This window comes from Pan paniscus, chromosome 5, assembly GCF_029289425.2.
Source record: "Pan paniscus chromosome 5, NHGRI_mPanPan1-v2.0_pri, whole genome shotgun sequence".
In the NCBI taxonomy this organism is placed as follows: domain Eukaryota; kingdom Metazoa; phylum Chordata; class Mammalia; order Primates; family Hominidae; genus Pan; species Pan paniscus.
In genome coordinates this window covers 58,592,874-58,617,959 of record NC_073254.2, presented here as the reverse complement: position 1 = coordinate 58,617,959, position 25,086 = coordinate 58,592,874, and the positions used below count along the sequence as shown (strand labels likewise).

The 25,086-nt window shown below is 49.9% G+C and overlaps 1 pseudogene; it reads left to right on the top strand.

Moving 5' to 3' along the window:
• The first annotated feature begins 23,119 nt into the window (after positions 1 to 23,119).
• On the top strand, positions 23,120 to 24,173 carry LOC100979366 (large ribosomal subunit protein eL29-like; annotated as a pseudogene).
• Positions 24,174 to 25,086: the final 913 nt, after the last annotated feature.

Sequence of the window (25,086 nt, the reverse complement as noted above, 5' to 3'; positions counted from 1 at the left end):
CCTCCCGGGTTCAAGCAATTCTCCTGCCTCAGCCTCCTGAGTAGCTGGGATTACAGGCATGCAGCACCACACCCGGCTGATTTTTGTATTTTCAGTAGAGACAGGGTTTCACCATGTTGGTCAGGCTGTTCTTGAACTCCTGACCTTGTGATCCGCCTGCCTGGGCTTCCCAAAGTGCTGGGATTACAGGTGTGACCCACTGTGCCCGGCCCTTTTTTATTTATTCATTTAGAATACCTTAGGTAGTTAACTCATTAAATGAGTAACTAATCACAGTGGCTTCTGAGAGTCAGAGTAGGATAATAATTAGGAACACAGGCTCTTGTAGCCAGACTGTAAGGGTTTGAATCCTGACTCTACCACTTAATGACTGTAGGCAAATTATTTTACTTTTCTGTGGCTCAGTTTCCTTATCTGTAAAAGGAGGATGTAATAATGGTCCTTCTTGATAGAATTGATGTGAAGATTAAATGAGTTTGTACCTGTAAGTGCTTAGAATGATAACCTGGCAATAATAAGCACTCAGGTTGGGCATGGTGGCCCATGCTTGTAGTCTCAGCTCCTCAGGAAGCTGAAGTAGGAGGAGCACTTGAGCCCAAGAGTTGAATCCAGCGTTAGCAACATGGCAAGACCTGTCTCTTTAAAAAAAAAAACACACAAAACACTCAATAGATACTTTTAGAAATAGGAATTAGCTGTTTCCTATTGTCACGACTGCATGGGTCAGCACTGAAAAAACAAAGGTGAGTAAAAGCAGGTGTGGCCCCTGCCTTCCTGGAGCTTATAGAGTCCCAGGGGAAACCAACATGAATCAATTCCTCAAACAAGTGCAAAGTCCCAAGTGTAGCAAGGGTCTGTGATAAAGGAGCTAAGAGTTTTTCAATGGGATCAGAGGCAGCTCCCTGAGGAAGGATTGCATCAGCTGCAGTCCGAATAGGTACAGTGATAGAAGTCAGTAGTGGTTACCTGGGGGGTAGGGAAGGTGCAGACTGGAAAGGGGAAAGAGGGAAACTTCTGGGTCTCAGGAATGTTCTAAATCTAGATCTGTGTGGGAGTTCCATGAAGATAGACATCTGTAAATACTTACTGAGCTGTATACTTTAGTGCACTTCACTCACAGTGAAATAAATGAATAGGCATTAGCTAGGTGAGAGAAGAGGAGGAGATGTTGCCGGTAGAAGGAAGGGCATGTGCACAAACCCTGTGACAGGAGGGAATGGGATAAATGCCAGGTCTAGAAGAAAAAGCCAGTGTGGCTGGAGCCACAAGAGGGAACATGGTGTGGGTTGAAGCCAAAAGAGGAGTGGGGCCTTACGAGCCCTCGGAAGATTTTCCTCATACTGGGGGCACTGGGATGTTGTTGGAGAGTAATTTAGCAAGTGGGATAAAGCTGGTGGGAGGGGAGACATGGTTAGATTTGCTCTGCAGAGAGCTCCTCAGGGAGGCCAGAATGGATGAGTGTGTGCTTTGCAATAGACTATATGCGAGGTGATAATATGGACCGGGATGGTGGTGGAGGGCAGTGGGCATCTTTAGGAGGTGGAGTTGACTTGGTAATGGGTTAGTAATGGGGAATACTAATGGGGAAAGGCCAGGGATGGGTCTGAGGTTTCCGGCTTCTATGCCTGGATGGTTGGTTGTGTTGAACTTGGAGCTAGGCTGGAGGATTAGGGAAGAAGAGCAGTTGTGGGCAAGCTGAATGGAGGCGCCTTTGAGACATTGAAGAGATGTTGAGTAGGTAGCTGGATATAAATCTCTTAAATTGGAATAACACTGAGGACACTGAGTTTCAGAGGTAAGAGGTGATTTCTCAAGGTTCTACAATTATGAAGTGGTACAGCTGGTCTCAGAGCTGGATCCTGTGATTTCCAACCCAGGGTCCTCCCACAACATCATTGGGTCTTCCTTTCATAATTGATGAGTCTACTCCATCTTGACCTGATTCTTACTAGCTGTGATTCTAGAGGCTGATGTTCTGATTTTCCTGAGTTCTGTGGGCACACCTTGGAGCCCGTTGCCCACCGAGCGTTGACTGCAATGAGGCAGAGGCTCTTAGTTTCACATCTTCCATTGGAGGAGCACATCGCTCCCCAGGGCTCCTCTGACTAAGCCTGATTCAAGGTACTCTGGGTATTTTAGGAGCTAATATCCTTTCCTTCTGGCCCTCTGGAAGGACATGCTCTGCTGCAGTGGTTGGATGTGGCCAAAGAGGAGGAATCATCGAAACCAGGGCCTGCTTTGCCAGTGTTGGTTCTCTCCAGTGGCAGGAGCTGGTGCTCAGCAGGTTCTGAATGTCCCTGCTTTCTGTGCTACTTCCTAAAGGCTGTGGGAGGTAGAGAACCCTGGCCTGAGGCAAAGGGAGGGTGGAATTGTTCTTAGCCTGGCACCACTTGCTCAAGGGCTGGACCTTTGCTCTCACTGGGGCAGCTTGACCCAAGCTGCCTTCTGGCTTCTCAGGTGGCTTGCTTTCTGGGGTCAGCCTCACTTCTTCCTCTGCCCTTAGTCAGCAGGAAGTGTCTTCCTTTCACGTGCTTGCAGGGTGCTGCCTCCCGTCACCTGCCTCCCTGCTGTTGAGGTTCACCAGAGTCATTCAGATGACTCTCCTCTGTCCTCGCTGTCCCCTCCTCTGGTCTTCCTGGACTTAAACCCTCTCCCCAAGGTGTTCTGTGCTGACCGCTGGAAGGCTGTGGTTTCAACAAAGACTGTGGCCAGGGCCTGTGACGCAGGCCCTCGCAGCACAGCCCAGAATAGCCTCGGCTTTGCTGCTTTTCCAGCTGCCCTATCACTTTGCAGGCTGGAATCTAATTTGCTGTCCACCCTCTCCCTCCAGTCTCTCAGCCAGTGCTGCTTTCTTTGCCCGTAAAATATTTATAATCACAGATTATGTTTCCCTGTGAATATAAACTTGCTTTTGTTGTTTTCTGTGCCCTTAAGAATCTGCCCCTGACATATTCTCTGGGTTCATGGACTTCATCACACTTTCTTTGCTGAAGTGGCTGGCTCTGCTCGTGATCCTACTGCCTCTGCTAGATAACTGCTGAAGAAATGTGAGAAAAGAGCTCTAGGTTAGTTACTGTAGTCAGAGACCTGGGTTCCAGATGGAACCCTGCTGCTAACTAGCCACAGCCTCTGGAGGAGTTGGGAGCTTATTGCTTGAGGGCTTGGTGCTCAGGACCTCTGGCCAGTGGGTGTGACTCCTAAGGACCAGCCACATTGAGGGATGTGCTCTTGGCTGTTGATGAGGTGAGGGGGGACCTGACCAAAGCATGTGCAGAGAGGCCTTGCCACCATCGGCACTCCTGAAGCTAGTCACCTCTGGCACAGATGTCCAGTCCACTTTCTGTGTGCCTTTGGGAAGTAGCACAGAAAGCAGGGAAATTAAGAGCCATTAAGTACCAGCTGCTGCAGCTGAGGAGAAGCACTCACCACTGAGTTTCTCCCCTGAAATTCTCAAGCCCAGCCTTGCACTTAGGAGGGCAGCAGCCACTGTGAGGCAGAATTCACTGGAGGCGTGCCTCCTCCTGTGTCAAGAGTGTGGAGGAGGGCCAGGGCTGGGGTCAATCCGAGGGTGAGATCCTACTGTGCAGGTGGGAGGCCAAGGCTGTTCCGCTCCAACCTCGCCGTGCGCAGCCTCCTCAGTGTCCTTGTTCAGGCCTCTCATTGCCTTTCTTGGCCTCTTCTCATGGTCTTTCATTTTCTTTCTCAGTGGCTGAGAAATCTTGTTTTTGACAAAAATTGTATGATACTGGACTCAAATGCTTAACTGAAATTCAAATCTGTACCAGCAGCTGCATGCCTTTTCTTCCTCTAATTTTGTAATTCATACTTAAAATCATGGGACTTCTGTTTCATTCTTTCCCACCGGGAGAATGGTAACGGATCACAATTCAGTTCTTTCCAGCATTTTCGACACCTTCTTGCTGAATTATTTTGCCAAATATTAGTAATTTTCTGAATTATTTGGGCTTCCTGAGCTGAAAGTGGTGATGAGTTTGCTTCTCAACTTTCAGTATAAAGATGGTGATTCCCAGCTAGATTTGGGAACAGTAATCTGTTGTCATTTGCTTGATATTATGGCAGGCTGTTTCATAAGACATGCTGCAGGCATTTTTTTAAATGAAAATTAAACTTATTTTATTTTGGGAGTTTCACAAGAACTCTTGAATAATTGTGATACCTTTGGATATTATGAAACCTTGATTGGCAACTGATTTGAGGCCAAGTGTTTACATGCTCAGTAGAGACAGTTCTTGGCCGATCTGGACTGATGATCCAGTGTGTGATCACAGCTGCTCTCCCTGCTCCCCACTGAGCTCCCTGTTGATTGGCACCACTTCTCAGGGGGCTGCCCAGCACAGGAAGAGGAGAGAAAGAGAGACCTTTGGGTGCTGGCCTTCTCAAGGGATACTATACCTGGCCTCCAGTGGGTTTCCCAGGCAGGGAGTGGGCTGTGCTGCCCCATCCCCACAGGCTAACCCAGTGCCCTTCCTGGCTGGCCATGGCTGATGTCTGCAAAGAGGCAGGTACACATGGGTCAGGGAGCAGGGCTTTCATTTGTCCGTGTGTCTACTAGCATCCTGTCAACCAACTGCATTAACTCATCAGTTATGCAGCCAGGTCTGGTAAAAGGTTTGCAGGTAAAGAAGGATGAAATCCTTGTCTGAAATTAGGTTTCAAGGTTATCTCTGGATTTTGTTTCTCCAGGCTGGGTCCCCATAATTGAGGGCAAGGCTTTGTTGGAGTTAACTCACCTATAGCTTCAGAACAGTTTATTTCAAAACAAAGCTGAAGTGGATTCCCACCATTGTGGTTTGGACCATTCATGATGACCATGTCGACTTGGGGAGCTGAGGAGCCACCCACATTTCACATATGAGAGTAACAGATTTGGGACTAGAACTTGAGTTTTCTCATGCCCAGTCCAGCTCTTTTCACTGCATCTGACTGTGACATAAGACACCGTTTCACTCTGTTGCCCAGGCTGGAGTGCAATGGTGTGATCTCAGGTCACTGCAACCTCCACCTCCCGGGTTCAAGCGATTCTCCTGCCTCAGCCTCCCAAGTAGTTGGGATTACAGGTGCCCACCACCATGCCCAGCTAATTTTTGTGTTATTAGTAGAGATGGGGTTTCTTTTTTTTTTTTGAGATGGAGTTTTGCTCTTTCGCCCAGGCTGGAGTGCAGTGGCACTATCTTGGCTCACTGCAAGCTCCGTCCCCCAGGTTCACACCATTCTCCTGCCTCAGCCTCCTGAGTAGCTGGGACTACAAGTGCCCGTCACCACGCCCAGCTAATTTTTTGTGTTTTTTTAGTAGAGACGGGGTTTCACCGTGTTAGCCAGGATGGTCTCGATCTCCTGACCTTGTGATCCACCCGCCTCGGCCTCCCAAAGTGCTGGGATTACAGGCGTGAGCCACCGTGCCTGGCTGAGATGGGGTTTCAACATGTTGGTCAGGCTGGTCTCAGACTCCTGATCTCAAGTGATCTGCCTACCTTGGCCTCCCAAAAGGCTGGGATTACAGGCGTGAGCCACCACGCCTGGCCCGAAAAATACTTTTGAATGGGGCCATACCTGTCCTGCCTGAGGGGCAGGAAGCAGCATTGCTTGTGAGGAGTTGAGAGAATTTCAGCTGCGCTGAGGAGCAGGACTTCCCAAGGCATGTGGACCAGGTGGTTGGAGTATGTGGTGCTGCTGGGTCAGAGGGAGGCAGGATGCTTGTGAGCTGTGGTCTGAAACCTCTCCGACCCCTGCATTCCTCACTGGGTCTGAAAGCTTCAGAGCCCACCTCACTGCTTTTTCTTCTGAGTAGGTGCTTCCTCACTGGGATCCATGTGATTTCTGAACCCCCCTGGCAGACCTCTACCTCTGTGCAGCACTTTCCAGTTTGCAGTGCCTTCACCTTTTAGTCCTAGAAAGTTTCTTCCAGCCTAGAACTTCTGTGACTCCAGGCCTTGGTAACAACTCTGAGTAGTAGGTAGGGCTGGTGTCCCTGTTTTAAAGATAGGAAACAGTAAGTAAGTGGTAGAGTTGGGCCAGTGTTTTCCTTCCTCTGTGGGGCCCAGGCTGAGCCTTGTTGGTCCTCAGCATAGCACTTCTTACAGCACTTTGAAACTGGGCAAGCCCATGGGCTCAGGAGCAGTCTCTGTCTTGTTCATAGTTCTATCGCTGATGCTTAGTAGATGCACAAAAATATGAGAGCTGAAAAGTTAAAATTTGTATTCTCAATTTACGAGTCTGCATATAGACATCTAGTATAGGGGTTGGTAAAAATTAAGACATTATGGAGTGTCTACAAGGACCCATGGTGGACAGAGTTGCCTATCTCCACATAGATCCTTATCCCAAGGGCTTCACCCACACTGGCCAGATGCCCAGTGTTTCCTGTTTCCCCATTAAACTCCGGTTTATGACTCCAGTTTAAGATATTCTATGATGTCTATAACCGCTTAAGCTGGCATGTATTTTTACTTTTCATGTTTAGGGGGAAAAAAAAGCTGTACAAGAGATAAGGCAGTGGTTCTCAGCTGGGGACATTTGGCAATGTCTGGAGATAGTGTTGGTTGTCACAACTGGGGGCAGCATCTAGTGGGTAGAGTCCAGGGATGCTGCTGGCCATGCTACAATGTGCAGGACTGCCCGCACAACAAAGAACTCCCTGGCCCCAAGTGTTGACAGTCTTAAGGGTGAGACTAGGTGGGACCTGTTGTGTATAAGGAGGACAGAGAGCATCTGGGAGTCATAGTGAGCCAATGGTTCATAAATAGTGGTGTAGAATTACAGGAATGAAGCCACATTGCAATCCATGGAGATATGCACTTGATCACTGTTTATCTGCCGATTGCCATGATTTGGGCCCTAAAGCTGGAGTAGGTGTTGGAAAATGTAGAAAGGCTGCAGTTTACTGAAGGGTTGAGGCCAGCAGTCAAGGCCATTGGAGGACTGGGGCCATTTGGCTCACAGAGTGAGGTGGGGAGAACTGGTCCACATGATTGCATGTGCAGTGCTCTGGGTGGGGGGTTGAGGCCAAAGCTTTAGCTTGGGCTCCACCACTGGCTCGCATCTCAGGTCACTTTAGCTGGTCACATTTCTCAGAGCTTTGGTTTCTGCCTCTGCCCTTACCTCTCAGGACTGTCTTAGCAGTGGCACCAGCAACCTTCTTGCCTTACAAATCTTACAACTTTGGAGTCACTTTTGGGTTTGTCCTACTTTTCTCTTTTCTTTTTTTTTTTTTTTTTGCAGACGGTGTTTCACTCTTGTTGCCCAGGCTGGAATGCAGTGGCACGATCTCGGCTCACCACAACCTCCACCTCCCGGGTTCAAGTGATTCCCCTGCCTCAGCCTCCCGAGTAGCTGGGATTACAGGCATGCGCCACCACACCCGGCTAATTTTGTATTTTTAGTAGAGACGGGGTTTCTCCATGTTGGTCAGGCTGCTCTCAAACTCCAGACCTCAGGTGATCCACCTGCCTTGGCCTCCCAAAGTGCTAGGATTACAGGCGTGAGCCACCGCGCCTGGCCTCATTTTTGTTTTTTACGAAGTCCTGTCCATTCTCCTACAGCAGCAGTGCTGTTCCTTTTCCTTCTGGAACTTCACATTTCAATCCAGGGCTCTGACCTGGTCTTGGCATGCTGCCAACTTCTTGCGACAATCTGGCTGCCCACCGGAGGCAGCTCTTGGAGGTAGAAACCACATCTCTTTCAGCCTTGGTCTGTGGCACATGGTAGTAGGAACAGACAAGAGAAACCAATTTATTGAGGGCTTGCTTTATGCCAGTTTTGTGCTGGACACTTTGCATATTCCCTTCCAAGTCTTCACAATGATGCTGTGTGATTATTGTGTCTGATTCATGCGTGAGAAAACCCAGGCTGAGAAGAGTTAAGGGACTTGTAGTCAAGTGGCAGGCTGAGATTTGAAGTCAGGACCACCTGACCGCATTTCTTCTGCTTTTTCTGCTGCACTGACCTGTGGTGGAAATATTTCTTGGTAATGTGCCTTCCCTCAGCTATTAAAATAGTTTTCCGGAAGCATCTGTTGGATGACCACTGTGGATACTTGTAGTTACTTCCAGTTGCCTCTTAGGTCACCACCTTCCGGCCCAAGCTGAGGTCAGTGCTTCCTGCTGGAGGTTGGCTCCTGGCCTTATTTAACACCACTGTTTCCTGTCACTCCACAGCTTGGTCATCTACTCTGCCAAGGAAATGGGCCAGTCTTCATTCTCTGCACTTGGCCAACTGGGGGCTTCCTGGGTCTTGGCTCACCCTGGAGCTGTTAACACCCATTTCCAAGTGGGTTCTTAATGTTTGCTGAGTGAGTTATCAAGTGAAGAAAGAGCGTGGGTTCTTCCCCATCCCCACAAAGGGCCATCACTCACCTCCAGACCCAGTTCCTCATCTGGAAAACCCAAGCTAAGGAAGTCCCTTGCAGCCTGGCGGAGGAACTCTGCTCACTCGGTGCTCTCAACCTGGAGGCGGGGGTTTGTCCCACTTGGAGACCTCGACTTTGCTCATTGCTTCTCCAACCCTGTCGGTACTGTTGCTGCCTTTACACCGGCATAAGCCATGCTGACCCCACAGGTGAGCCTTGGCACATCTTTGGCCTGGAATGTTGTTTTCTCCTTGGAGAAGTGGTCGGTCTGTGGAACCCTGCTCAGGGTGTCTCATCAGTGAAGTTCTGTTCAATTGACATTGATTGAGCCCTGGGTTGGACATCTTAATCTGTCCATCGGGGTCCCTCTCACCCTTTTCCACCCTGCCCTGTGCCCCAGGAGGCTGACCTGTATGGACTGCATCAGCGGGCTCCCATTCCTGCAGGGCTGACCACACTCTTCAGTCATATGTCACAGCCCCTCAGGCAGTGCTCTACACTCTTGGGGCCTTGGCGTCAGGGCACTGCAGCACCCACTGTACTGGTTCACACCTTTGTAAACAGTCCCTTTGTTAAATTCTCCTCACGTTATCCCAATTCAAGTGGCCCCCTGTTGCCTGCTTGGACGCTGACTGATGCAAACATTTACTGTGTGTGCCCAGATGGGCAAAATATGGATCTTGCCCTGGAGAAGCTCTCAGAAGGGAGACAGATCCATGAGCAGTTTCTGCCTCCTGCAGCAGGTGACAGGAGCCCATGTGCTGTGGCAACACTGACCCAGGAGGGTCAGAAAGGCTTCCTGAGGAGATGCCCAGAGCCTGGAAGCTGGACAGTCAGAGTTAGTCAAGTGACAGGCTGAAGTGGGAATACCCTTTCATCCCAGCCAAAACCAGAGGTGTGATGCCGGATGGGATGTGCCGGGACCTACCAGCTGTTTGAGGTACCTAGAGGGTTGCAGTGGGGCTGAGGTAGCTGACGGGCCAGGCCAGGGAAGGCTACATAGGTTGCACTAGGTGCTGGGACTTTAACCCTGTCACTGCCCTGCTTTAACTGGCCAGTGGCTCCCCATCCCAGCTGGACATTTATTAAGATCACTCAGCTGCTGTGCAAAGAACCCCTCTAAAAGGGATGGTATGAGGGGCCAGGAAGGGAGCAGGGAATTCAGTAAATTCAAGAGATGGCCAGGCGCGGTGGCTCACACCTGTAATTCCTGCACTTTGGGAGGCCGAGGCGGGTAGATCATCTGAGGTCAGGAGTTTGAGACCAGTCTGGCCAGCGTGGCGAAACTATCTCTACCAAAAATACGAAAATTAGCTGGGCGTGGTGGCATGCACCTGTAATCCCGGCTACTCGGGAGGCTGAGACAGGAGAATCGCTTAAACCCGGGAGGCGGAGGTTGAGTGAGCTGAGATCGTGCCACTGCACTCCAGCCTGGGTGACAGAGCAAGACTTCGTCTCAAAAAAAAAAAAAAAAAAAAAGAAAAACAAAACAAAACAACATAATACTCTGGTAAGGCAAGGCAGAGATGGAGGACAGGAGTTAAGAAAGATTTGAGGGAAAATAGCTATTTAGTAGGTAGAAGTAGCTTGGCATAGAGAAAGGACCATGCTGGGAAACAGGGCAGGGAGTTCAGAAATTCAAGTTAGCACAACAAAATTATCTTGGGATAGGTTATTGAGAGGTGGGCTTTGTATTCAGAGGAACTTCATAGTGAAGGAGAATGGGGTAGGGGGTTGGGGGTGAGCACAGGGCAAGCTGCAGGCTGTTCCTGTGGAGGGGAGCTGGGCCAGCTCAGCTGCTGACTGGTGGAGGCCTGGGCTGAGGCAGGGAGGGGAGATGCCTGCAGCAGCCAATGCACAGCTGGGGGTCTGGTGAGACTGTGTGTGATCTGGGCTACAGGGCTTTCTCTCCTGCTGGCCTGTGCTGCCTCTCGCCCTGCCCTTGTGCTCTGGAGCTGCCCCTCCTCTGAGCCATGTCCAAGAAATAAAGCGCATCCATGCCTCCCTGCACCTGCAGTCTTAAACCTGTTGGGCTACTCAATTGATAAACTTCCCCTGAGGTGGAATAGGCAGGATCTGGTGAAAGTTTGGAGGTGGATGGAGGTGAGGGTACCTTCTAGGGCTCTGACTTGGTGGAATGGATGGGGCTCTTTATGGAGTTCAGGATCTTAGCAGGGGAGAGAGGAGAAGGGAGGGAATTCTTTTCTGCTTGTTTAGTTGCAAGTGTTTTGTTGACAGTACGGTACACCAAACATAAGGTCAGGGGTGAGAATAGAGGGAGAGAGACTTGAGAGGCTTCAGAAATGCACGGTGCTTCTAATCATGAGGTCACCCAACGACAGGCTGGGGAGAGAGGCGCAGTAAGCCAGGGTGGAGCGCTGGAGAAGCCGATGTTTAGGAGGCAGGTGGGCAGGAAGAAGCTGGGTGGGGAGTCAAGAAGACAGTCAAGGAGATGGGAGGAGGACTGGGGAAGTGGAGTCCTGGAAGCCAGGGAGGCGATGTTCCAAGAGGAAGTGGTCAACCTCAACAGATGAAGTGAGGCCTGTGGAGGGACAGGTGGAGTGGCTACAGGCCGTCACTGGTGAAGCAGTGGGGTCAGGCAGCCTGTGGTGGGGTGAGAAGGGGGAAGTGCAGGTGACTTCTGCAAGAAGCTTGGCTGAGAAGGGAAGGAGAGAGATGGGCTGTAACTGGAGGTCGACATAAGGATTTTAGGATGGGAGACACCTGAGCAACTCTTCTTGTAGCAGGTGGTTCTCCCCTTGTTTCGAGGGGGTCTTTGGTAAGAATATGTTGGCACAGTAAGTTACTAAGAGATCAATATCATCAGCAAGAGAAGGCCCACTAGTATGGTCTGCATTTTACCCTGAAGGCTGTCCGGTGACGCCCAGACCCAGGGAATTGGGATCAGGCTGCCTGATGGAGAGCCTAGGCTCTGCATGGAGACCCCTGGGGGGACCCCTGGGGCTTATCTGACTTGGACGAAGGTTGATTTGATGGGGAAAGTAAACAACTATTTGATGCCATCCCTGGACGCTATTTCTGACCATCTACTAGAGGCTTTGTGCCCTTCAGATACTGTGGGTGCTGTCAGGGGCTTACAGCAGCAGTGATCACATTCACTAAACACTTCCTAGCCCAGTCCTAAGCATTTTATGTGCCCAGTATAATCTTATCTTCCCAGCGGCCTCATGAGGTAGGTTCTGTCAGCATCACTGGGTTTCGCCCTGTGCTACAGGCACAGGAACCAAAGCTCAGAGAGGTGGGGTAACTTGTCTAAGGTCCCAGGCCTGGGAAACGGTGACGCTGGGCTGCCTAACCGCGCTGCAGTGCCACTGCACCATAGTTGGTGGTGGTTTGTGAGTGGAAGTCGGGGTGGGGGTCAGTGGTGACTGATAGAAGGAGACCCCAGCAGAGCAGGAAGCAGGAGAATCTGAGCAAGCGAAAGGGCACCTCATTCCCTGAGCCTGGTGGGGGGACTGGGTGCTCAGAGAGGTAAGCTTGTATGTTAGTTGGGAAAGGGGGGTTGTCTACTGGGAGTGAGGGGAAGGGTGGGAGGGGAAAGATGGGGCCAGCTGCCAGAGGGAAGGTGAGGATGGAGAAAGGGTTATCAGTGTACTGAGGGCGATATGCCCCGTGATCTCCCCCGACAGAGAAGAGTTCTGTCCAGCATTGCTTGGTGGCCAAGTGAGGGAGGAGAGAAGGTGGCTGGAGATATTTTGGGTCTGAGTCGGCAGGGTAGGGGATGTGGCCCCTCTCAAAGGGTTTGCTGCCCAGGACAGGGTCAACTATGCCTTTCTCCACAATTTCTGGTCTTGAGCACAGCTCTTCCTGGGTGCCCTGTACAGGGCTCTACTCAGTGAAGTGCCACCGACTCCAGGGGTGTGTCGTGTCTGACCTTGGTGGAGGGCAAGGAATGTGTCTTTTTGTATCCCCAGTGCCTAGAACAATGCTGGCACCTGGAAATATTGCTTGAACCTAACTGTCTTGTTTTTGTCTTCCTGTGAGTTCAAGGACAGGAGCAGTGCTTAACACACAGTAGGTAATGGAATATTTGTTCCAGCAGCCTGGACACTCAAGGGGAGAAGCCAGGGCTGCTGCTGCCTCTCTGGAAACCCTGTCTTCCCTTTGGTTTCTGCCTCTCCCAACCCACGTGTACACACATACACATGCCAACACATACACACTCAGACACAGGCTCATACTCAGACATGCATACTCATTCACACACTTACATATGAGCACACAACACATGCACACTTGCATGCACACACTATTTCAGTCAGAGCTGCTCCTGCAGAGTCTCTCCAGTCCCAGGGCCTGTCCTGCAGCCTCCTAGTGGCACTGCTGTGGTATGACCTGGAGAGCCTGGACAAGGACTCTTCTCAGTGTATTCACTCCTAATTTGTCCATGACAGATTTAGGCTCAGAGCTCAAGGGGGTTGCAGACTCTGGGTGAGCCTTTGTCCCTGCCCTTGAGAAGGTCCCAGTTGCCTAAAGCTCTTGGCCAGAACTTAAGGAAACCAAGGGCACAGGTGCATAGCAGTACCTACTGTGCCTGCTAGATGCTTGGTGCAAGGGATTTTGTTTACGCCTTACAACAACTCTATGAAGCAGGTTTTACTCACCTCAGTTTGTATTGTGGAAACTGAAGCTTGGTTGTTAATTAATTGCCCCAAATTGCATAGTAATGGATGGAGCCAGGATTTAGGCCTGGGTCTGACTCCAGAGGTCCTTTCTTTCAGCACTAGATGGAATCCTTGTTGGCAGAACAAGGGGGAGAAGAGGCTTTATGTTGCCCAGCTTGTCCTTTTGAGCACATAACATCGTATATGAGCCAGAACATAAAGGTATGAAAGTTAATACAGGTCGGTACTTCTTAGCTTTTATGGGCCCTTCGAAAACCTGAAACTTGCTAAGGGTTGTGGACCCTTTCCCCAGATAGTGCATATATGCAGAGGCATACATAGGTTACTCTGGGTACAATTTCAGGGATTTGAGGTCCCCCTGAAACCTCCAGTGGTTCCCAAGTTGAGAACCCCTGTGAGAGGTGTTTGCTAACAATGTGACAGATGAGAAGAGATGACTGTCCATGCCCTGCACAGAGCACATACCACAGTGCCCAGAGAGGTCTGTACATACTCCTTTCAGCCTGTTTTTAATAGAATTGGAAACAATCTGAATAGCCATCAGTAGGGGCCTGGGTAAATAAGCAAAGTCCATGTGTGCCATGGAGTAGCACACAACTGTTCCAAGAAAGGATGGTGTAGGTATAGATAGATGTAGCTCTCCAGGACATATTGTTGAATGGAAAAAAGCCTGTTGAAGAGTGATATACCTCACACATTATTGTGGGTTTTTTTTTTTTTTTTTTTTTTTAAAGACGGGGTCTCACTCTGTCACCCAGGCTGGAGTGCAGTGTGCAATCTCAGCTCACTTCTACCTCCATACGCCGGGTTCAAGGTGTCTCAACCTCCTGCATAGCTGGGATCACAGGCCACCATGCCCAGATAATTTTTGTATTTTTAGTAGAGACGCGTTTTCGCCATGTTGACCAGGCCGGTCCTGAACTCCTGGTCTCAACTGATTCACCCGCTTTGTTCTCCCAAAGTGCTGGGATTACAAGCATGAACCACTGTGCCCGGCCCCACACACATTATTTATGTAAAATCACTTAACAACAGTATTTCCTACAAATACAGAAAAATTTATGGGACTGGGTGCAGTGGCTCACACCTATAATCCCAGCACTTTGGGAGGCTGAGGTGGGTGGTCACTCGAGACCAGGAGTTCGAGACCAGCCTGGCCAACATGGTGAAACCCCGTCTCTACTAAAAATACAAAAATTAGCTGGGCTTGGTGGTGTGCACCTGTAATCCCAGCCACTTGGGAAGCTGAGCATGAAGATCACCTGAACCTGGGAGGCAGAGGTTGTGGTGAGCTGTGATATCACACCACTACATTCCCTGCACTCCAGCCAGGGCACCAGAGCAAGATACCCTGTCTCAAAAAAAAAAAAAAAAAAAAGGCAAAAAAGCACAAGAATGATACCCAAGACAGTGCTAATAGTGGGAGTTCCTTTGGGGAGGAGGGAGGTAGAAGGTTCCTGGTCAAAGGTGACACAGCTCTGTAGTGCTTTAATTTTTTAATAAAGAGACTATATCTCTCTATTATTTGTGTACTTAAAATCACAAATAATTTTAAAATGCAATGCACATACCATGTGTATGGGGGAATGAGGGCAAGAGGAAGGGATTCTGAAGGAGGTGGTGTGGGGTAGAGCTTTTATATCAGACAAGCCTGTATTCCAGTCCTGACCTTGACAATTACCTGCCAATGACTTCAGGCAAGTCACCTTACTCTCTGAGTCTCAGCCTCCTCATTTGAGAAGTGGGGATGACAATGTCTGCCTTCCAGGGCTCTTGTGTGGATATGGAGTAGGCCATAGAATTATTGGCACATAGTAGGTGCTCAGCATATCAATCATAGCCATTATTGTTATTTCAAATTTCAGCCAAAAATAATCACTTGAGCTTTTAGTAGGTGACAGTTGGATTAAGGACATTGGGACTATATCTGGTTCAATCAGGGATGACTTCCTGGGGGAGGAGGAGCTTGAGCTGCTTAAATATATGTGGGAAGTGGGGCAGCATTGAGTTAGAGAGAGGGCTGTGTGCAGAGGCCAGGGAGGGATTATGCCTGTGTGCCTATTATTAGTAATGATATTACTTATTTCCATATTATAGACAAAGAGGGAGAGTCCAAGTAACTTGTCCACAGACACATAGCTAGTAAGTGTAGGGTGTTCACATGGAAGGGATGGGCAGAGGAAGAGAAATGGGAAAATGCAGGAAACCTGGATAGTTCTGTGGGAGGAGAAGGGAGAAAAAGAATGGGCTTTGTAATCAGGCTCCTGAAGAGAGGGATGTGGGGGATTTAACAGGCCAGCCATTGCCCTTTACTTAAAAAAAAAAAAAATGCCCAGGGGAGATGTAGGACCTTAAGGTCTTACCTTTGCAAGACGCTCTTGACAGAGGCCACTGGCTCTCCATCTCCCTTGGGCCCAAGCAGAAAGGATTGGGGCCCCTCCCCACAGGAAGGGGTGCTAGGCTGATTAGTCCTAGGAGGCTGGGCGTCTTTTCCCCAGGAACCCTCCAAGAACTGGGTGGGTTGAGAGCTGGCTGGCAGTACTGTGCCAAATGAAGTCGCTGCATGCCCTGTAACCTGGCAATTCCGCTTCTTAGGTTTTCAGGCCGAGCTGTAACGGTTCCTGTCAAGGACGGTTATGGCAGGGTTGCTGGGGTGTTGGAGGGAACTCGGGTGCCTGTCGCCCTCAGAGTGGGTAAATAAATGTGGAAGGTGCCCACCAGAAACTAAATGTGCCCACAGCAACATGAATGAGGTTTAAAAATACAGTGCTGAGCAAAAACAATTAAGAAATATATCTATAATGTGTGTGTGTGTGTTATTTTTATATATATATATATACACATTACTAATTGTGAAACTAAAAAATACATGCACTTGTTTTGCAAGGACACATACAAATGGTTGGCTATGGGTTAGGATGAGGAATGAGAATAAAAATGAGATAAATGCAGAGTGTGGTGAAATCCAGTTCCTCTGCAGGTGGAAAGGGTGGCCAAGCGGTCAACCCACATTTCTGTGCACATTGTGCCATCTAGTGGGCAAAGGGGCTTTCAGCTGCCCTGGTCCTGGAGCTGGTGCAACTATGGCACCATGACATCCTGGGCAGGTGCTGTCTCAGCTGGGACCCCGGAGCAGAGGTGAGAGGTGAGCACTGCCTGTCAAGTGGGGGCCAGGCACAGTCTGCTGTAGGCCTGGCCAGTGGGGCTGGTAGCCATTTCTGTTGCAGCAGGGAGGAGGGTTCAGACAGGCCTGCCTGCCTCCAGGAGCTGTCTGATGTCAGGGCTGGCTCTTCACCGCCTGCTATGGCAGGCAGGCAGGTGGTTCCCGAGGAGGGAGTGGCTGAGACTCTGATGCCAGATTTTCACATGTAGCCCTCCCTTCTGGCAGGAAAGAGAGCATCTGGCAGGATCATTGTGAAAGCAAAGAGGAGAGAGGAGAGCAGGTAGAGACACTCAGAGTCTAGAGAGAGCAATGACTACCTTGAGGCGGAGTACAGAGGACAGACCCTGGCACCAGACTGCCAGGGTTCACATCCCTTGGGCAAGTCCCCTGTGCATCAGTTTCCCCTCCTTGGAATGTAATAGTACCTACCTTGTAGGGATGAAGTGAGTCAAAATAAAGCACTTAAAACAGGTCCCCTTTCTGGGTCAGGGCTGTGTAAGTGTTGTCCACTCTCAGTATCTGAGGTTCACCCAACTCCTGTAAAGCCAGCACCCTGCTCTCATCCTTCATGAGAGTCATGGGGCATGAACAGAATGCCCTGGGCTGATGGGGGTCACTGCAGCAGGGCCTGGGGCTATAGGCTAGGAAGGGACTCCAGCCATGGACCCAGGCCAAACTGCGGAGGGAGGTGGGGTGAAGCAGGGCGGGGCCTGGGGCTGGGGACACTGCATTCTTTTTTTGTTTTTTGAGACGGAGTTTCGCTCTCGTCACCCAGATTGGAGTGCAATGGCGCCATCTCGGCTCACGGCAACCTCCGCCTCCTGGGTTCAAGCGATTCTCCTGCCTCAGCCTCCCGAGTAGCTGGGATTACAGGCTCCTGCCACCACGCCCAGCTAATTTTTTGTATTTTTAGTAGAGACAGGGTTTCACCATGCTGGCCAGGCTGGTCTCGAACTCCTGACCTCAGGTGATCCGCCAGCCTCGGCCTCCCAAAGTACTGGGATTTTACAGGCATGAGCCACCATGCCCAGCTGGACACCCCATTCTTGGGGTCTGTAAAAATACTTTCTTGGCCGGGTGTGGTAGCTCATTCCTGTAATCCTAGCACTTTGGGAGGCTAAGGAGGGTGGGTCACCTGAGATCAGGAGTTCGAGACCAGCTGGCCAACATGGTGAAAACCTGTCTCTACTAAAAATACAAAAATTAGCTGGGTGTGGTGGCACACGCCCGTAGTCTCAGCTACTCAGGAGGCTGAGGCAGGAAAATCGCTTGAACCCGGGAGGCAGAGGTTGCAGTGAGCCAAGATCGCGCCATTGCACTCCAGCCTGGGCAACAAGAGTGAAACTCCGTCTCAGTCTTGGTTACCTCTGGGGCTTGACGGGCCCTGTCCTGCCCCACCTCTCTCTGCAGCCTCTGGCCATTTATTTTAGCTGCCCCTCCCCACACACCAGCCTCTCCAGGCTCCTGCATCACAGTCATCTTTATAAAGCACAGTACAGCTCAGCCTGTTGAAGAACCTGCCTTGGCTCCTCGTTGCCCAGAAATTCAATGTAGACATCCTTGGTAGGCATTCAGGGTCCCTTCTGGTCTGGCCCACCCTGCCTTCCACGCCCATCTCCCGCCAGTTCTACTCTCAGCAACTCCATTGCCTCTCAGCTCCCACCAGGCCTCATGTTCCACATCCCTGGCCTTGCTCAAGTTATTCTCCTTGTTTTGAGCGCTCGTCCTCCCCACTTTTCCACCTGGCAAAATCCTCCTCATTCTTAGGGACCCAGTTAGTTCCTCCATGAAGACTTCCCCGGCAAACTGTGTCCCCCCACCCCAGGCTTCTGTCATAAACCACTTGTCATTAATCACTTAACAGTTATCACATTTTGTCACAGCCAGCCAGTTCCTGTTCAGTGAGTAGAGGAAAGAAAACATAGACTTTGTTACCAGACTGTATGATGGAATCTCAGCTTGGCTACTCACCAGCTATGCGACCCTGGGCAAGTTACTTAACCTCTGAGCTTCGGTTTTCTCATCTACTAAATGGGGATAATGCTCATATTTAACCCGGATTCCTCACCAGGCCTGCAAAGCCTTGCCTGCCTCCTATCTCCTGTTGCTCTCCACATCTCACCCACATCAACGTCCCTGCCCCTCCTTGAACATTCTCAGTCCTTTCTTGCATCCCTGCCTTTGCACCTGCCCTTCTCTACCTGGAATGTTTCCTTCTCATTCCATTCTCCACCTCATTTCCAATGTCACCTCCTCAGAGAGGCCCTCTGCAACCACCTTCTCTAAATCCCCCGCCTGGTTTTGCTTCATCTTACTTTCTGTTTATTTTCTTCTAGGGCTTATCCCAACCTGAAATTTCCCTACTTTCTGGCTTGGTTGTCAGCTCCGTGAGTGTGGGGCTCTTTTCTCTGGGAACTCAGAAGATGAACAGACTTGATATGTGTTAGTCCTGGCCTCTCCTCTTCTTCCAAGCCACACTTGATCATCTGTGAGCCCCTTCAGGGCAGGGCATCATGTCCTCCTCATTTTTGCTTTCTTGACCCTGAGCAGTATACCTGGTCCATAGTGAACACTTAGCCTGTATTTGCTGCCTGCCTGCCTGTCATTGTCTTCCCCAACCTTTTCCCTTAGCAGCCCTTGGTGATCTCCTGATGGTTTCTAACACATGCCGCAGGTTACATGTGGGGCTGAGCCTGATATCTCCCAGAGTGGGAATGCCCAGGGGTGGCCTCATGTTTCTGCCACTTACTTTGCTTTCCAGCCCAAGACAGGATTTTGAGTGGAGAGTTTGGGGTATATTACTGGCTGTAGCATTAGGGACCTTGGCCACGCCCTTCGCATTACCCTGCGTGGTAGGACAATACCTAGAATGGTCTGGTCAAACCCGAGAGACTTAGAGAAGGTCAAGAGGACACAGCGATGCTCATAGGCCCCTCTCAGTGGGGAGATTGGGCTGTGACTTGTTCAGGCGGAGTGGGGTCCACACAGTCTGATGAAGCTTCATTTGGTTCCGAGGAAAATTGCTCTCTGAACACAGACCATCCCTTCTTTTTTTTTTTTTTTGAGATGGAGTTTTGCTCTTGTTGCCCAGGTTGGAGTGCAGTGGCATGATCTCGGCTCACCGCAACCTCTGCCTCCTGGGTTCAAGTGATTCTCCTGCCTCGGCCTCCCGAGTAGCTGGGATTACAGGCATGTGCCACCATGGCTGGCTAATTTTTTGTAATTTTAGTAGAGACGGGGTTTCTCCGTGTTGGTCAGGCTGGTCTTGAACTCCTGATCTCAGGTGACCCACCCTCCTTGGCCTCCCAAAGTGCTGGGGTTATAGGTGTGAGCCACTGCGCCCGGACTCCATCCCTTCTTAAGCTGACCCAGAGGTCTGGTAATTGGGTGAGTGTGATGGCTCAATGTTACCCACCTCCTCTGGCATCAGGATGTAGGGACCAGTCCATTGGTATGCAGAGGTTGTGGTACCCAGCCTGGCATCAGCGATGCTGGGAAGAGGGAATGCTGTTGCCTGTCTGCTGCTGTGGGAATGACAGAGAGGGCTGCAAGGAGTGGCCTGGCAGGGATGGACCCCAGGGCCCGTGCCTTCCTCGTGCTCACTGAGCAAATGAAGCAGGATTCACTCCCTGCTGGGAGAGGGAGATTAGGGTTAGGGAGCACAGTGTTGTGCTCTCAGATTTGAGGATTTATCAATAAAATTTCAAAAAGTCATTTTGGGAACTGGCATAAAGGTTCATGGCATCTTATTTTGTCAAGTAAGGACACAGGATAGGTAAAAAATTAGTTTCCTACTATTGTATCCTAAAAAATGAATATTTTAATACCAAAAATTGAAAACAAGAATAGTTCTTCCCTAGAAAGGCCGAACAGCATTCTTATGCTGACATTTTGAGCTATGGACAGGGGAGAACAAGGTCAGAAACCAGCTCCTGGGAATTGTTGGGTTAGGAGTTTGGAGAGCATATGCGTGTGAAGGGAGATAGTGTTGAAGCAGGTTGCTGGCCTGGTGGCGTGATTGGAGGGAAAGGGCCTGAATATTTCCTGGATTAGTCCAGAATATTTCCTGGATTAGTTTAGAAATTCTTCAGTCCCCTCTATCACTTAGGCTTTCTGTGGATTAACTCGTTTTCTCTTTGAAAGTGTAAACATCCCATGGGCAGGGTCCATCAGAGAACCTCGACAAGTGCTGCTCTGTGCACAGCCTCCCGGGAGGGTGTCTGTACAGGTGAAATCTGGCTGGGATAAATGTCAAGGGCATGTGTGGGGAAAGGAGAGGGAGGAAAGAAACCAACCCTTGCTGGTCCTTACTGTGTTCCTGCACTACACTTAGGGCTTTTTCATGAGTTAACAAAGAGCTGCTGCTTATCTCCATTTTACAGATGAGAAAACTGAGGCCCAGAAAGACTCAGTGATTTGCCCAAGGTCACACAGCCAGTGGTGGAACCAGCATTTACATTCAGGCCTGTGTGAACTCAAGTTCAGAGCTTTTATTTCTCCAGCAGGCCAAGGCACAAAAAATTTTAAAAACAACTTGAGTCCCATCTTCCTGTTGGCATAGTGTCTGGCAGACATCTTTTTGATTCGTTCTGTCCATCTGGAAACACTGTGGCTGACTCTGTGTTGGCAGCTCCCAGGCCCTTGGAGGGGAGGTTCAAAACTCACATTTTTTTTTAACTTGAGAGAATTCTGGCAGAGTACACATAAAAGTTGCCATTTTAACCATTTTAAAATGTTTTATTTATTTAGGAGACAGTCTCACTCTGTCGCCCAGGCTGCAGTGTAGTGGTGCAATCTCGGCTCACTGCAACCTCTGCCTCCTGTGTTCAAGTGATTCTCCTGTCTCAGCCTCGCAAGTAGCTGGGATTACAGGTGTGTGCCAACACACCTGCCTAATTTTTTGTGTTTTTAGTAGAGATGGGGTCTCACCATGTTGCCCAGGCTGGTCACAAACTCCTGAGCTCAGGCAATCCGCCCACCTTGGCCTCCCAAAGTGCTGGGATTACAGGCATGAGCCCTGCACCTGGCCTTAAAAAGTGTATAATTTAGCAGCATTTAGTACATTGAAAATGCTGTGCAGGCTGGGCACGGTGGCTCATGCCTGTAATCCCAACACTTTGGGAGGCTGAGGCGGGCGGATTGCTTGAGCCCAGGAGTTCAAAACCAGCCTGGGCAACATGGGGAGACCCTGTATCTACAAAAAAAAAAAAAAACACACAAAAATGAGTTCTTGTGATGGTGTGCCCATGTAGTTAGCTACTTGGGAGGCTGAGGTGGGAGGACTGCTTGAGCTCAGGAGGTTGAGGCTGTGGTGAGCGGAGATCATGCCACTGTACTCCAACCTGGGTGACAGAGTGAGACCCTATCTCAAAAAAAAAAAGAAAAGAAAAAAAAAGAAAATGCTTCTTGACTGTCACCACTCCCCAGTTCCACACCGCTCCTCAGTCCCTGACTTCTAGCCCCTGGCAGCCAGCAATCTGCATTCTGTCTCTAAAAATCTCCCCATTCTGAACATTTCCTATAAATGGGATTGTACACTATATGGCCTTTTGTGTCTGGCTTCTTCTACTCAGCATAATGTTTTCAAGGTTCATCCATGTTGTAGCATGTGTCGGTATTTTGTTTCTTTTTATGAGACTGAATAATAATCCATTGTATGGATATACCACATTTTGTTTATCCATTCATCAGTGGTGGACATAGGGGTTGTTTCCACTGTTGGGGTTGTGAATAGTGCTGCTGTGAACATTCTTGGGCAAGCTTTTGTCTGAACAAGTGTATTTAATTTGTTTTAGTCTATACTAAGAGTGGAATTTCAGGGTCCTGTTGTGCTTCTGTGTTTAGCTTAAGGTGGAACTGCCAAACTTCCACGGCAGCTGTACCCTTTTACATTCCCACTAGCAATGTGTGAGGGATCTCATTTCTCCACATCTTCACCAACACTTATGTTTCATTAAAGATTTTTTATTATAACCACCCTAGTGGATGTGAAATGATAGCTCATTGTGGTTTTTATTTGCATTTCTTAATGACATCAGTCATCTTTGCCCTTCGCTCTTTGGGGGGTCACAGGAAGGCCTCTCTATGCCATGCCTCCATGCCTCAGAGTCATCTGTCTAGGGGTGGTGTGAGGGTTAAATGAGAAAATCATGTGAAGAACTCAGCATCTACGCCAGGCACATAGTAGGGGCTCTTAAGACCAACTCAGGCAGTCCCAGGCCTGCCCCTGTCAGCTGGTAGGGAGGCTGGCCGCTCAAAGGACCTCCCGGCTCTGACCAACGTGTAAGTTAGAGCTGCTCCCACGGCCTGGCAGTCCCCTCTGCCCACTCTGCCTCCACTGTCCTGGACTTCCTGGGGAACTGTGATCTTTCAGAGGCTGGGATGACATTTATGGAAGGTGGCAGGTCCCCTCCACCCCTTTTCCATTTTCATGGACCCTCCTGGCCCCTGGGTGCCTTCCCTTCTAGGTGGTCTCTCAGCACTGCCCTCTGCTACTGGAGCATGATGGGAAGTGCCTGGAAATCTATCCCCTTCATGGTGGCCCTTAGCCAATGACTGAGGTGCAGGAGAGTGAGGTCCCAGCTCCCTTGCCTGGGGCGAGGACAACCCTGAGGTGTAATTTACACTCCCAAGTTCCCCTGCGAGATCAGGCAGAAGTCACCCTCTGCAGAATTTTGCCTGAATCTGCACCCTTCTTGGCCTCTTACTTTCTTGTCTTGCTCCCCGAGTCCCTCTCCAGTTTCCCTGGGAGCACTCCCAAATCATTTAGCTATGAATCCTCATCTCAGGATCTGCTTCTGGGGAACCTGATCTAAGACATGGAGCACCTACTGTGTGCCAAGCCCATGGCAAATGCTCAAATAGACAAAGATAAATAAGATGCAGTTCCTTCCCCCGAAAGAGCGCATGACTTGGTTGGGGTGGTCCTGATCACAGTAGTAATGCTAATAGCCCATGCTGTGCACCTTCTATGTGCCAGGCCCTAGGCTGAATGCTTTACATACATTAGTTCATTTAAACTTTCTAGCTTTTCCGGTTCTAGGTGCTTTAGCAGCTGCGGCTTAAGGTGCAGACATGGCAACGTTCAAGAACCACAACACACACAACCAGTCCCCAAAATGGCACAGAAATGGCATCAGGAAACCCCGATCACAAAGATACAAATGTCTTAATGGGGTGGACCCCAAGTTCCTAAGGAGCATGCACCTTGCCAAGAAGCACAACAAGAAGGGCCTAAAAAAGATGCAGGCCAACAATGCCGAGGCCATGAGGGCACGTGCTGAGGCTATCAAGGTCCTCGAAAGCCCAAGGAGGTTAAGCCCAAGATCCCGAAGAGTGTCAGCCGCAAGCTCGATTGACTTGCCTACATTGCCCTCCCCAAGCTTGGGAAGCGTGCTCGTGCCTGCATTGCCAAGGGGCTCAGGCTGTGCCGGCCAAAGGCCAAGGCCAAGGACCAAACCAAGGCCCAGGCTGCAGCTCCAGCTTCAGTTCCAGCTCAGGCTCCCAAAGCTGCCCAGGCCCCTACAAAGGTTTCAGAGTAGAGATCTCTGTCCGCCAACATGAGGACAGAAGGACTAGTATGACGCCCCTGGGCTGCCATCTGCATGGGGCTGGTGTCCTCCTCTGCCATTTGTACAAATAAACCTGAGGCAGGAAAACAAAAAAAAAAAAGCAAAACAAAAAACAAACTTCTAACAACTTTGCAAGGAGATGCTATTATCACCCCACTTTACGGATGGGAAAACTGAGGCCCAGAGAGGTGAACTAATCTGTGGTCCAGGGTTTTACAGCTTGGAAGTGGCAGCACCCACCCTGAGACCTGTGCTCTTATCCACTCCTCTTTCAGCATGTTTCAGCTGGGAGCGGATGCCCCAGCTGCTTGCATTCAGTAGATGAAAGAGATTCTCCAGGGCCTTGCTGTGACTGGTTGTAAGGGTGTTTCATGACTACTTTGTTGCTGATCTTGGATAACTTTCTTTTGTTTTTTTGAGACAGGGTCTCACTCTGTTGCCTAGGCTGGAGTGGCTGGAGTACAGTGGCACAATCTCGGCTCACTGCAACCTCTGCCTCCCTGGCTCAAGCAATCCTCCCACCTCAGCCTCCTGAGTAGCTGGGACCACAAGTGTGCCACGATGCCCTGCTAATTTTTTTTGTATATATATTTTTGAGCCACTGCACTTGGCCCAGATCTTGGTTAACTTTTTATGAGTGATTTAAATGAAGAAGGAGGCTGGGCACGGTGGCTCATGCCTGTAATCCCAGCACTTTGGGAGGCGGAGGCAGGCGGATTGCTTGAGGCCAGGAGTTTGAGACCAGCCTGAGCAACATGGAGAAACCCCATCTTTACAAAAAATACAAAAATTAGCCAGGTGCAGTGGCATGCACCTGTAGTCCCAGCTACTCAGAAGGCTGAGGCAGGAGAACCACTTGATCCCAGGAGTCGGAGGTTGCAGTAAGCCAAGATTGTGGCATTGCACTCCAACCTGGGTGATGGGAGTGACACCCTATCTCAACAACAACAACAAAAAAGAAGAAGAGAAAATAATGAGTTAAAAACCCATCCCTCTGATAGCGTTATTCCCGCTTACCTTCTGCTCTGCTTTCCCGAGTAAGAGACAAGGTGGGAGTGCTGCCCGGGTACTAGCACTGCCACCCCTGGGTGAAGCTCCCATCCCAGGTGTTGTGGTATAAACAGGGTATCAGCTGTTATACCCCAGGGGGAATCAGAAGCGCTGGCTCAGGAGAAGCCAGGCCATGCTGTCTGAGAGTGTGCTGGGGTGGGTAAGAGCACAAACTCAAGGCAGGCTGGCTGGGGCCAAATCCTAGCTCTGCTGTGTGCAAGCTGAGTGACTTTGGGAAAGTTACTTACCCTCTCTTTGCCTAGGTTTCCCCATCTGTAAAATGAAGACAAT